This window comes from Bactrocera oleae, chromosome 6 (assembly GCF_042242935.1).
Source record: "Bactrocera oleae isolate idBacOlea1 chromosome 6, idBacOlea1, whole genome shotgun sequence".
Taxonomy (NCBI): Eukaryota; Metazoa; Arthropoda; class Insecta; order Diptera; family Tephritidae; genus Bactrocera; species Bactrocera oleae.
This window is the reverse complement of record NC_091540.1, coordinates 38,757,501-38,769,357: the sequence shown is the minus strand read 5'-3', so window position 1 is coordinate 38,769,357 and position 11,857 is coordinate 38,757,501. Positions and strand designations below refer to the sequence as shown.

General features: G+C 39.7%; 1 long non-coding RNA gene across 1 annotated transcript; it reads left to right on the top strand.

Annotated features, from left to right (window-relative positions):
- Window positions 1-559: 559 nt before the first annotated feature.
- On the top strand, window positions 560-8,984 carry LOC118683607 (uncharacterized). Its single transcript, XR_011397108.1, has 2 exons — window positions 560-634; window positions 8,289-8,984. It is a non-coding gene; the product is annotated as an uncharacterized lncRNA (long non-coding RNA).
- The last annotated feature ends 2,873 nt before the right edge of the window (window positions 8,985-11,857 follow it).

Here is an 11,857-nt window from a genome sequence, read left to right as displayed (position 1 = left end):
TGGCATCGTCCCCTTTTAGGTGAAATCCTATATTTCAGGAACTACTAGACTACTATAAATGAGCGAAATCGGTTGAGAACCACGCCTACTCTTCATATAAAAAACTGATTCCTTCACTATACGAGTAAAGTATACAAATCAAACGTCAATGTAGTTACTTGTATTAGGGTAAAACTTAGCACAAATAGTGCCCTCAAAGTATTTAATCTAACGCCGAAAAATCGCTGAAATCGGAGTTTAACTTTTCAAGAACCCAGACATCAAATATGTGGACACCAGTGCATATGGCTGATTTTTTGCCAAATATATCGGTCAGTCTATGAGCTCTTGTATTCAAATTGGGGGAGAATATTTTTGTGTGTGGCTAAATGAGTTACGCCTCCCCCCTCCATACGCGCCACTGAGCGCCAACACACCACACCAACACGATCCACAAGAAGACTCCACCCACTAACACACACCATCACACCACGCAGACATCACACCCCACAGTCAACCACACATACACATCACATCACACAACTCTACACAACTCAACCTTTTTTCGTTAGCGATCAAACCGAAGAGACGTACGAGACATTCCGCCCGTGCTACCCTTTTATACACGCCGTGTTTTTACTTTAAAGTGAAAAAGGTGAGTGAAAAGTGAAACGAATAAATATTGGTCCTTCGAGCCCTTGTGGACGGCACTATGGGCAATTAAACAAAAAAAAAAAAAAAAAAAAAAAAAAAACAACAAAGTGCAGTGACAAAGTGCCAAAAAGTGAACAAAAACGAAAAAAGTGTGAGAAACAAAAAAAAAAAAAAGTAACAAACATATAGTGCAGTGCAGTGACACAAACATACATATATACATAGCTATATAAAAAAAAAAAAAAAAAAAAAAAAAAAACATAAGTGCTGTGCAGTGCAGTGGAAAAACATATACACATACAAAAAAACAAAAAAGAAAACAAAAAAAAATATATATATATATATATACATATATAAACATATATGAAAGAAGTGCGGTGCAAAGTGGCATACATATAATACATACACACATAGAAAAAAAACAACAAAACCAACAACGTGCGCGAAATAATACAAAAAAAAAAAAAAAAAAATTACAAACGGGCGCGAATTTCAACAAAAAAAAAAAACAACAAAATTACATACAAAAAAAAAAAAAAAACGGGCGCGAATTAAATAAAAAAAACATGCCACTCTACAATAACAACCACACCAGCTCAACATAGTCAGCGCAGCCAAGCAGCAGAGGACTGGGCCACAGAAAGCACACGCACAAGCACATACGCATACAAATACCCCCAAATACCCTTGAGGCGGTACAAAGTGAGTTGTATCGATTCCATGTAGCATATGTATATATTCTCTTTTTGTATGTATGTTGAAATTTATGCCTTTGCGGTTTATTTTTTACAAAAACCCATCTTAATAAAGGCAATAACAAAAAAGAGCGGTTACCAAACTGTTTCTATATTTCGGTTTATTTTCCGGTAAAAACCGAAATACCGCTACAAGATAAAACAGTTTGGTAAAAAATATATATCGAACGAACTCTTGATTGCCTAACTGCTTACCGTTGTGTTCAAATACACAAAATATCTCTAAAACAAATAATTCAAGTATTTACTTGCACAAATTTCCAGCAATACCCCTTATACTTTATCAAGTATAAGCAGGATTGCGTAAAATAATCAAAGGCAATCAAAAGCAAAAAAAAAAAAAAAAAAAAAAAAAAAAAAAAATCGAAAACGTACAAAATAAATTTAAACATACATATACATATTATATTTAACATATATAAATATATACATACATACTATATTAGGAGAAAAACCTACAACATACATATAATACTAATACTTGCTATATACATATATTATTAATAATTGATATACATACGTATATACATAAATTTCAATCGTATACCTGCGGTAAATTTTTCTACTTTTCGCGGTCTTTTCGCACTGCGTACATATATTCCGCACAAATATATTACGTGATATACATACACATATCCATACATTTACAAGAATACCTGCGGTATATTTTTTTCCTTTTCGCGGTCCTTTCGCACTGCGTATATATATATACACGCTCAGGTATACAAAAATACGTTAATACTTCGCTTCAAAGTCCACATTGGCAAATATTCCGCAATACCCCTTGTTCTTTGACCAACAAAAACAAGCAGGATTGCGCAAAAATATTTAAACATAATATATTATATTACATAAATACATATGTACATATGTACAAAGTGCATTGATCTCTAAGACGAGCTCTCAATTGCGCATAACGTCAAGTACATATGTACCAGCTGATCCGCTTATAGGTATACCCTATAGGAATTACGGACACATAATACTTACAAATAAAAGTAATAATACAAAACATTTACGTTTAATATTAATCAATTAAATAATATTAAAGAAAAAAAAAAAAAAACGATAAACCACGAAATACGCATAATATATTCATTCAATTAAATAAAAACTCTTACTATCATAAAAGAGTTAGGTACTCAAACGAGTTTAAAAAGGATAATTATTTTGTTAAAAAAAAAAAAAAACCCTTATTTTCTTAAAAGAGGTTTCAAATATACATATATTTCTTATATTGAAAATATTTTATTTTATTTCGGTACATCTTTTAAATGAGCTCAGACTCAAAAACATCTCAATTGCTAAAAGTACCTAAAATGATTTCTGACGAAAAAAGTCCATGTACACCTGCAGAAGCTACACGCTCAAAGCAAGGTGCTACAAAACAAAAACGGGTGAAAGATATTTCATACACCAAATTTATATCTGAGAGTGACAGTCTAATACGATACTGCACTCGATTTTCATCTTCGCCGATTCAGGATAATTCTGAATCGGTATTAGAAATCAAAAAGGAAAATCTTGATAATTTCTGGACACGTCTCCAAGCTGCATATGACGCAATCGTAGAATCTGACGACTCAGATCTACCGGAAAATTTCAAATCTTCTGCTTACGCCAAATACGAAAACTGCTTAGACCAGTTCGAAGAAACAAAAGCAATGATTTCTGACCAATTAAAATTAATCAAAGCAATTGCACCTACTCCACAGCCAAGAGTAGAGCTGCCACAACTCCAATGCCAAGAGGCAAGTTCGGGCATCCATCTCAAGGTGCCCGCATGTGACACAGAAATCTTTCATGGTGGTTATGAACAATGGCCGTCCTTCCGAGACATGTTTACTGCCGTTTACATAAACCATCCAAAATTAACAAATGCTCAAAAATTGTATCACCTTCGATACAAAACAAAAGGTCAAGCAGGCGTCATAGTCAAACAGTTCGCACTAAATGACGATAATTTCAATCTGGCTTGGGAAGCTCTAAAAGCGAGATACGAGAATGAAAGAATATTGGTCGATAAACAAATATCGATATTAATGAACTTGCCAAAAATTCAAAGGGAAACTAGTGAAGAATTTATCAAACTTCAATCCACTGTTTCAAATTGTTTGTCGGTTTTATCGACACAAAATATTCCCACAGACAGCTGGGATCCAATACTGGTAAACATATGCACTGCCGCATTACCAGAAAAATCATTACTTCTATGGGAACAATCGCTCTCATCACGAAGAAAATGCCCCACGTGGCAACAAATGAAAGATTTCCTAACTACCCAATATGAAATCGCAGAAAGGGTAGATAAAAAAATGGTCAGAACGAAACCCGTTCAACATGACCTAAATAGAAGCTTCCACAGACCCCAAGCCAGTAGCAACAACAATTTAAATAGAAGCTTCTTCAAAAATCAAACGTTCACATCCGAACAGTACAAGCAAACGTCATGCGAACTGTGTACAGGGGGGCATAAGCTCAAATCTTGCGAGAAATTCAAAAAATTGAATATTATCGACCGGAACAATTTTGTAAAAACAAAGAGACTTTGTACAAACTGCTTGTCACATGCGCATACACTTAAAGAGTGCGAAAGCAAATTTAATTGCGTTTATTGCCATAAACGACATCATTCTATGCTTCATTATAACAATTTTTCCAGCTCACCCCCAAACAGCGCAAATATGAAAAGAGCCACGGGTTTAGTTGCAACAGCAAATCCCGAAGTGCGAAATCCCGATAATTGCCAAGAAGCACAATGCTGCTCAAAGGCATTAAAAACTCAAACGCTACACAGCGAAAACCAAAGTAGGGTACTACTACCAACAGCAGTCGTCTCCATCGAACACCGAGGAGAACTGTTTAAACTTAGGGCCTTAATAGACCAAGGATCACAACGATCTTTCATAGCGTCTAGGGCACAAAATAGGCTACAACTGCCAACAAAACAAGCCAACTTTGAAATTACAGGAATGGGCGGAAGAGTAGTTCAAAACTCTAATAAAATCTGCTCCATTACCTTAATTTCCCCCCAAGCGGATAAGCACATACAAGCAGAAGCTATAGTCTTACCGCAACTTACAAATATGCTTCCAAGCTATCACATAAATAGCAAGCATTGGCAAAAGGTTTCACACCTAAAGCTAGCAGATCCCAACTGCAACACTCCCGCTCAAATAGACCTTCTATTAGGAAGCGATCTCATACCACAGATTATACTCGAAGGTATTGAGAAAATTTCAAATACACTTCTGGCACAAAATACTATTTTTGGGTGGATCCTAAGTGGACTAGTTTCGGAACCAGTTACCACCATGACCACTCAGGTTGAGGAAATCTCAAACGAATACCTCAATTCACAATTGAAAAAATTTTGGGAGTTAGAAGAACTCCCCGCCATATCAATCACAACCCCTGAAGATCAGTATTGTGAAGACTTTTACAAAGCCACAACTACTAGATCAGATAATGGTCGGTATGTCGTACGACTACCACTAAAACAACAATTTCCTAACACAATCGCCTTAGGTCACTCTCGCACCTCTGCTATACAGCAGTTTTTAAGTATGGAAAAAAACTTACTTAAAAAAGGTGAGCTTAAGCCAGAATACGATGGCGTGTTGGAAGAATACCTCCATTTAAACCACATGGAGGAAGTAAGCCCATGCGAAAAAATCACAAATGGCAAATATCACTCATTTTACTTGCCTCATCACGCAGTAGTAAAGCCAGACAAAAAAACAACTAAAGTAAGAGTTGTTTTTAATGCATCAAGATCTACTAGCTCGGGGAATTCCCTAAATGATATTCTATTTACGGGACCCACGCTCCAACCAGATTTAATGCTACTAATTTTAAATTGGCGTATATTCAAATACGTATTTAACGGAGACGTCGAAAAAATGTATAGACAAATAGTCGTACATAAAGACGATCAAGATTTTCAGCGAATTATATTCCGAAAATCTCCCAATAGTCCACTCCGCGACTATAAATTAAAAACAGTTACCTTTGGCGTCAACTGTGCTCCATATTTAGCCATTCGAACACTGCACGAATTGGCAGAAAACACCAAGTCAGAATTTCCTCTGGCAACCCAGGTGTTAAAAACACAAACGTATGTAGACGATATCTTGTCTGGAAGTCACAGTCTTCCACAAGCATACGAGTCACTATCACAAGTGATACAAGCCCTCAAAACCGCAGGGTTCCCGTTGAAAAAGATAACGGCGAACCACCCTAATATTCTAAAAAATATACCACATGAAAATTTGTTAGATACTAATTTCCTTAAATTCGAAAAGGAAAGTACAACAAAAACTCTGGGGATCCAATGGAATGCGATATCTGACCAGTTTTCATACACTACAGAGTCAATATCTGCATTATCTGCCATAACAAAGCGGCAAATTCTATCCTCTGTGGCAAAACTTTTCGACCCCGCAGGATGGCTTTCGCCAGTTATGATACAGGCCAAAATTCTAATACAAGAATTATGGTTAGATGGTACCGACTGGGACGAACAAGTAAAACCACTGCGTTTAGAAAAGTGGTCCCAGTTTGCGAGCAATCTACATGATATCTCACAGATACAAATCCCACGATGGGTAAATTATGCCCCAGAGCACAAAGTCGAACTACACGGCTTCTGTGACGCCTCTGAAAAGGCATATTGCGCAACTATATATGTTCGCACACAAAGCGCCAATGCGACCACATGCCACTTACTAGTAGCAAAAGCAAAAGTGGCTCCTTTAAAAACAATAAGTCTACCACGGCTTGAATTATGTGGAGCGCTACTACTGGCCAAACTCGTGTCCATCGTACAAACGCAATTAAACATGGCACAATATAAATTATATCTATGGTCCGATTCCGAAATTGTACTAGCCTGGTTAGAAAAACCACCACATGCATGGAAGACGTATATTTCCAATCGAACGTCTCAAATCCTTGACCTAGTAGGATCAGCCACGTGGCGACATGTAGCCAGTGCTGACAATCCGGCTGATCTAGGTACAAGAGGATGCAAACCCCTGCATCTTGCCACCACCACCCTCTGGTGGAATGGCCCCCGTTGGTTAACAGAATCTCCCGATTCTTGGCCACAATCGCCCATGCGCAATATAATTGCCCCAGAAAGTCGAAAAATCGACTCTTTTCACACAACAGTGGATGATACTGACATTCTCGAACGATTTTCATCGTTCCCACGAGCCCTCAGAGTAATCGCTTATATGCTCAAGTTCATAGAGCGACTCAAAATTAAACTTCAGGGAGTAACTTCATTACACTCCCAATGCGATACAGTGACGCACCTAGACTTACAAAAAGCAAAGGTCGCTCTTATCGCATCTACGCAAGCGCGCTACTTCAGCCGCGATATATCACTTTTGAGAGAATCAAAACCTATTGACAAGAGAAGTCCCCTCTTAGTTCTAAACCCATTCCTCGACACGAAAGGTCTTCTTCGTGTGAATGGTCGGCTTGCCAATTCAAGCCTAACGTATAACGAACGCCATCCCATAATTGTTCCAGAGAAGTCTCGACTTGCCACACTACTCATCAATTATATCCACATATTAATGCTTCATGCCGAACATCGCCTCATGCAACATATGGTCCGCCAGGAATTTTACATTCCCCGACTTAAGCCCCAAATAAAGAAGTGCATTTTCTTGTGCAAAATCTGTACCACGCACAAGCAAAAGATGAGAACACAGATTATGGCAGCACTTCCCCCGGAACGCTGCAACTTCGCTCTGCCTTTCTCCATCACAGGTGTCGACTTTGCTGGGCCTTTTCAAATAAAGGCGTCCATGTTAAGGTCTCCCACTCTGATGAAAGGCTATGTGGCTGTTTTTGTCTGTTTTACGACAAAAGCAGTGCACCTTGAGCTTTGTACCAATCTGACGAAGGAGGCTTTCCTTGCGGCATTTGCCCGCTTCGTCGGTCGACGCGGCTTTCCATCGAAAATCATGAGCGATAATGGTAAAACATTTATCGGTGCTCAAAGAGCCACCGAAAAACAATTTGTGGACTTTATCAAACAAGTCTCACCTGAGATTGTACAAAAGTACGCGCCCCAAGGCATTAATTGGCAATTCATCCCCCCAAGCGCTCCTCATATGGGTGGTTTATGGGAATCAGCTGTAAAAAGCTTCAAATCCCACTTCAAAAAAGTAGCTGGAAATTATAAATTCAATTATGAAGAATTCACTACCTTATTAACTCGAATTGAAGCCGTTCTCAATTCACGGCCACTCACAACACTCTCGCAAGATCCCTCCGACTTCACAGCCCTAACTCCAGGGCATTTTCTCAAAGGAGCACCCATTCTGGCCATACCTGAGCCAGGCGTGGGGTCGCTATCCCTATTAAATCGATGGGAAAGAATCAAAATTCTCCATCATGATTTCAGCTGCCGATGGAAGGAAGAATACATCAAGGACCTTCATAAAAGGTACCGATGGAAAACTCCAGAAAAGGCACCACAGCTTGGAGACTGTGTTATCATACACGATGATTGTCTACCCCCCACAGAATGGCGGCTTGGCCGCATAGAAAAACTATATTACGGTTCCGACGGTCATATACGAGTAGTTGATCTCCGTACTCAAAGCGGAACGCTGACAAGACCGCTCGTGAAATTATGTTTTCTGCCAACCGTATCTAATGACAAAACCGCAAATAACAAACAATCCGCTGATATTACCGCGACGCAAATGAATTAGTCGTATAACTAACCAATAAACCCGCAAACGACAAAACCGTTATAAACCAACCATTCTAACCGCAATGATCGATCAAATTGACGATCCATTCCTGCCACATACCGTGGCACATTCGCCATACATTTACATGCCACAAATGTATAATCATTCCAACTTCTTCATACAGATCAATATGGAAGTAGATATGGCAGCAACACCGACGCCAGCTGTGAGGTCCGCCATGAATGTGCCGCGCCCTGGGGCAGCTCCAACACCACGAACCGCAGCGGCAATCGTCCCTGCAACCGCTCCCCGTAATGGCGCGCGACCACTACCACCTTCATCAGCACCGGCAACGGTGCCGCAACGCAGCCGATGCCCACTGTGTCGACGCACACACCGGCTGCAACACTGCAGCATTTTCCGAAGCATGCAGCCACCACAACGTCAGCAGGTTGCCCAAGCGCACGGGCACTGCCTAAACTGTTTGGCTACGCTCCACACGACACAGGAGTGTACGTCGTTTACGCTGTGCCAACTGTGCAATAGACAGCATCACACCATGCTGCACCGCACCCCAAAGCGGACCGTCGGGCGACAGCTCGCCCCAAGCCGTAGATCGCAGCAGAGCAGCCATCAGGATCGCCCCCGAAGACAGGCGGCTCCACCTCCCTCCAGACCACGGCGACAGGAGGCATCAACGCGGCGTCGGCAGCCCAGGCCAACATACCGCCGCTCCACTGGCCTCAGCAGTGTAGTTGCTACGCTGCAGCAACTACAGCGATTGCTAGGCTAAAATTCGCCTAGGGGGGCCGGGATGGCTAAATGAGTTACGCCTCCCCCCTCCATACGCGCCACTGAGCGCCAACACACCACACCAACACGATCCACAAGAAGACTCCACCCACTAACACACACCATCACACCACGCAGACATCACACCCCACAGACAACCACACATACACATCACATCACACAACTCTACACAACTCAACCTTTTTTCGTTAGCGATCAAACCGAAGAGACGTACGAGACATTCCGCCCGTGCTACCCTTTTATACACGCCGTGTTTTTACTTTAAAGTGAAAAAGGTGAGTGAAAAGTGAAACGAATAAATAGATAATATTCTGCATATTTCATAAATTAAATAAAATGATGATTTATCTTCAAAAAATGATATGAGAGCACGAATACTGATACATAATGAGGTCAAGTCATAATTATTTCCAACGATTATTGGCCTACAATAATCACAAGCAGCAGAGAAGTGAATTTATCACATAACTTAAAGTTTTTCGTACGCGTATGTAAGTACCATTGTGATTGATGCAGTTAAATGTGGCTGCTGCCGTCAGTGACTGCCATTAAGCTGTTAGTTCGTTGCATGCTGCTCTTGATGGCTTCTTGTAATTGTAATTCAATGTTCCAGCAACTACGCTGTTTTAGATTAATGGAGTAAATGTCACTCAAATTACAATCTTTTGAGGTTAACTGGGTTTCTGATTTAGAATTTCTCGTCATTGCTGTCGATCTGCTAATAAGCAAATACAAGCATCTAGCATCTTCAATGAAGCAGCTAAATAGTTGAGTTAAATACAGAAATTTGCCTAAACCATAACTAAATCAGGGGCCTGCAACATAAAGTATTTTGCTTAAAGAGTATTGACGCTTCAGCGGTCCACCTGAATTTAACTAGTAAATAAATAGTAATGGTTAGGCAAAGTTGGGCTGCTTTTGCCGCAGGAATAATTGTACAAGGTGAGTTCCAAAGTAAACTGGACTTTTAAAAAAAAAGACAGAACAAATGGTTTTATCGGCAAAATCAATTAATTTTATTCAAAATAGTCTCCTTCTGCTTTAATACAGCTTTTGGCACGGTCCAAAAGCATGTCGAACCGAGTGTTTAAGCACGTTGCCCGGTATGGCCGCCAGTATGTCGGTGCAAGCCTTTTGAATGGCCTCCACGTCTGCATAACGCTTTCCTTTCATCGGCAAATGCATTTTTCCGAAAAGGTAGAAGTCGCACGGTGCCATACCAGGTGAATACGGGGAGTGGTTCATTGTTAAAATGGTCAAATAATCGGCCACATGCGTCGATCGATGATACGGCGCATTACCGTGGAGCAAACGCCAACTTCCATCTTCGCGATATTCGGGCCGAACACGTCGAATACGGCGCACCAAACGCTTCCAAGGTAGAATACCGCATTAACGTTTTGGCCGGTGGGAATAAATTCTTCGTGGACAATACGCTTGGAATCATAAAAACAAATCAGCATTGTCTTCACTTTTGACTTCTCCAGGTGCGATTTTTGGGTTTTGGCTCGTCCGGCGCCTTCCATTCAGCACTCTGGCGTTTCGTTTCGGGATCATATTGAAAACACCACATATCATAGGCAATCATCGCCATAAACTTGTTTCATCAATTGAAACGCTTCGGTAAAAGTTTTACCAATTTTAAAACAAAATTTAATGTTGGCTCTTTGTTCGAAGCACCGGTGATAAAAACATACTGACACTTAAAACACAATAACTTCACTTCCAATAGATGGAATGTCATGAAATTTTTACTGGAAGTCGAGAAAGGATAGCAGATTCTAACGCACTAGTCGACATATAGATGGCGCCACTAGAGTTTACTTTGTTACTTGTTTACTGTTTACTTTGGAACGCACCTTGTATGTTAAAACTAATTTTTACATTGAAGCCTTACTTTGATGCTAACGGCCACTAACACTTAGTCCAGCATCAAGCCGGAATTATTCAAATACTGGCTATGAGGTGTTTACTACAGACATACTAGCTGCGGCACTTCAATTTTTACTATAATATTTTCATTTAACAAACTTGCTTTGTTTGCGTTTAATATGCTACACGCTTCTTTGTTATTGTTTTTGCCACTTATACTTACCTTACCTTACTTGTAGCACTTTATCCCACACAATTTTGTGGCCTGTGATAATTAAATTAGCATAAAATATGTTTGTGTTTGCAAAATTGACGCCCACTTACACGCTCAAGCACAAAAGCGAGAAATTCTGAAGAACTTCTGAGATACGTTTTGTTCAGTGGTTCCGCATATACGGAATTGTGCTAAGACTTAGTGAGTAAATAGTCTAGTCTGATATGATAGCATGATATTGTATCTTATGCGAGATCATATTGAAGCTCACAATTTTCATGTTTTATAGGGGCGCCTATATGGGCATAACATATGTACACCCTTTCCTTTGCTATTGCATTAAGCTCATAATAAAATAAACGTTTAAAACTTAAACCAAGCTCCTGCTGAGTTTTCACTGTGCGTCGTGTGATTTGAGTACTACTCCCGACTTTGCGCTAACTAAACTGCAAGTACTGTTTTTATTTGTACCCACTCGTTTCCGGAACCGAAAATTATAGATGAACTTGCATAACATAATTTGAAGTCGAAATCAAATGAGTAAACCTTTAAAAGCAGCTTACCAAAAACTTCCTAACGGCCTTTCGAACTGCTTTTATATTGGAATTTTACTTAGTTTACAATTATCTTGATTTTCAATGTCAAAAAAAAAACCAAACATTGAAATTCTTATATTTTAGTTTGTTTCGAGTGAAAATTCCTGTTTGTTAGTAACTTTTCAAACCAAAAGCGATTTAATGCGCTCAGTACCAGCACTGTATTCGATTAGCTGAGTAGACAAAAAACTAAACCTCAGCTCAACGTTTTACGTTTATACTGCTAAATTTGGAGAAGTAAAAGGCTTCTTAGTCAGC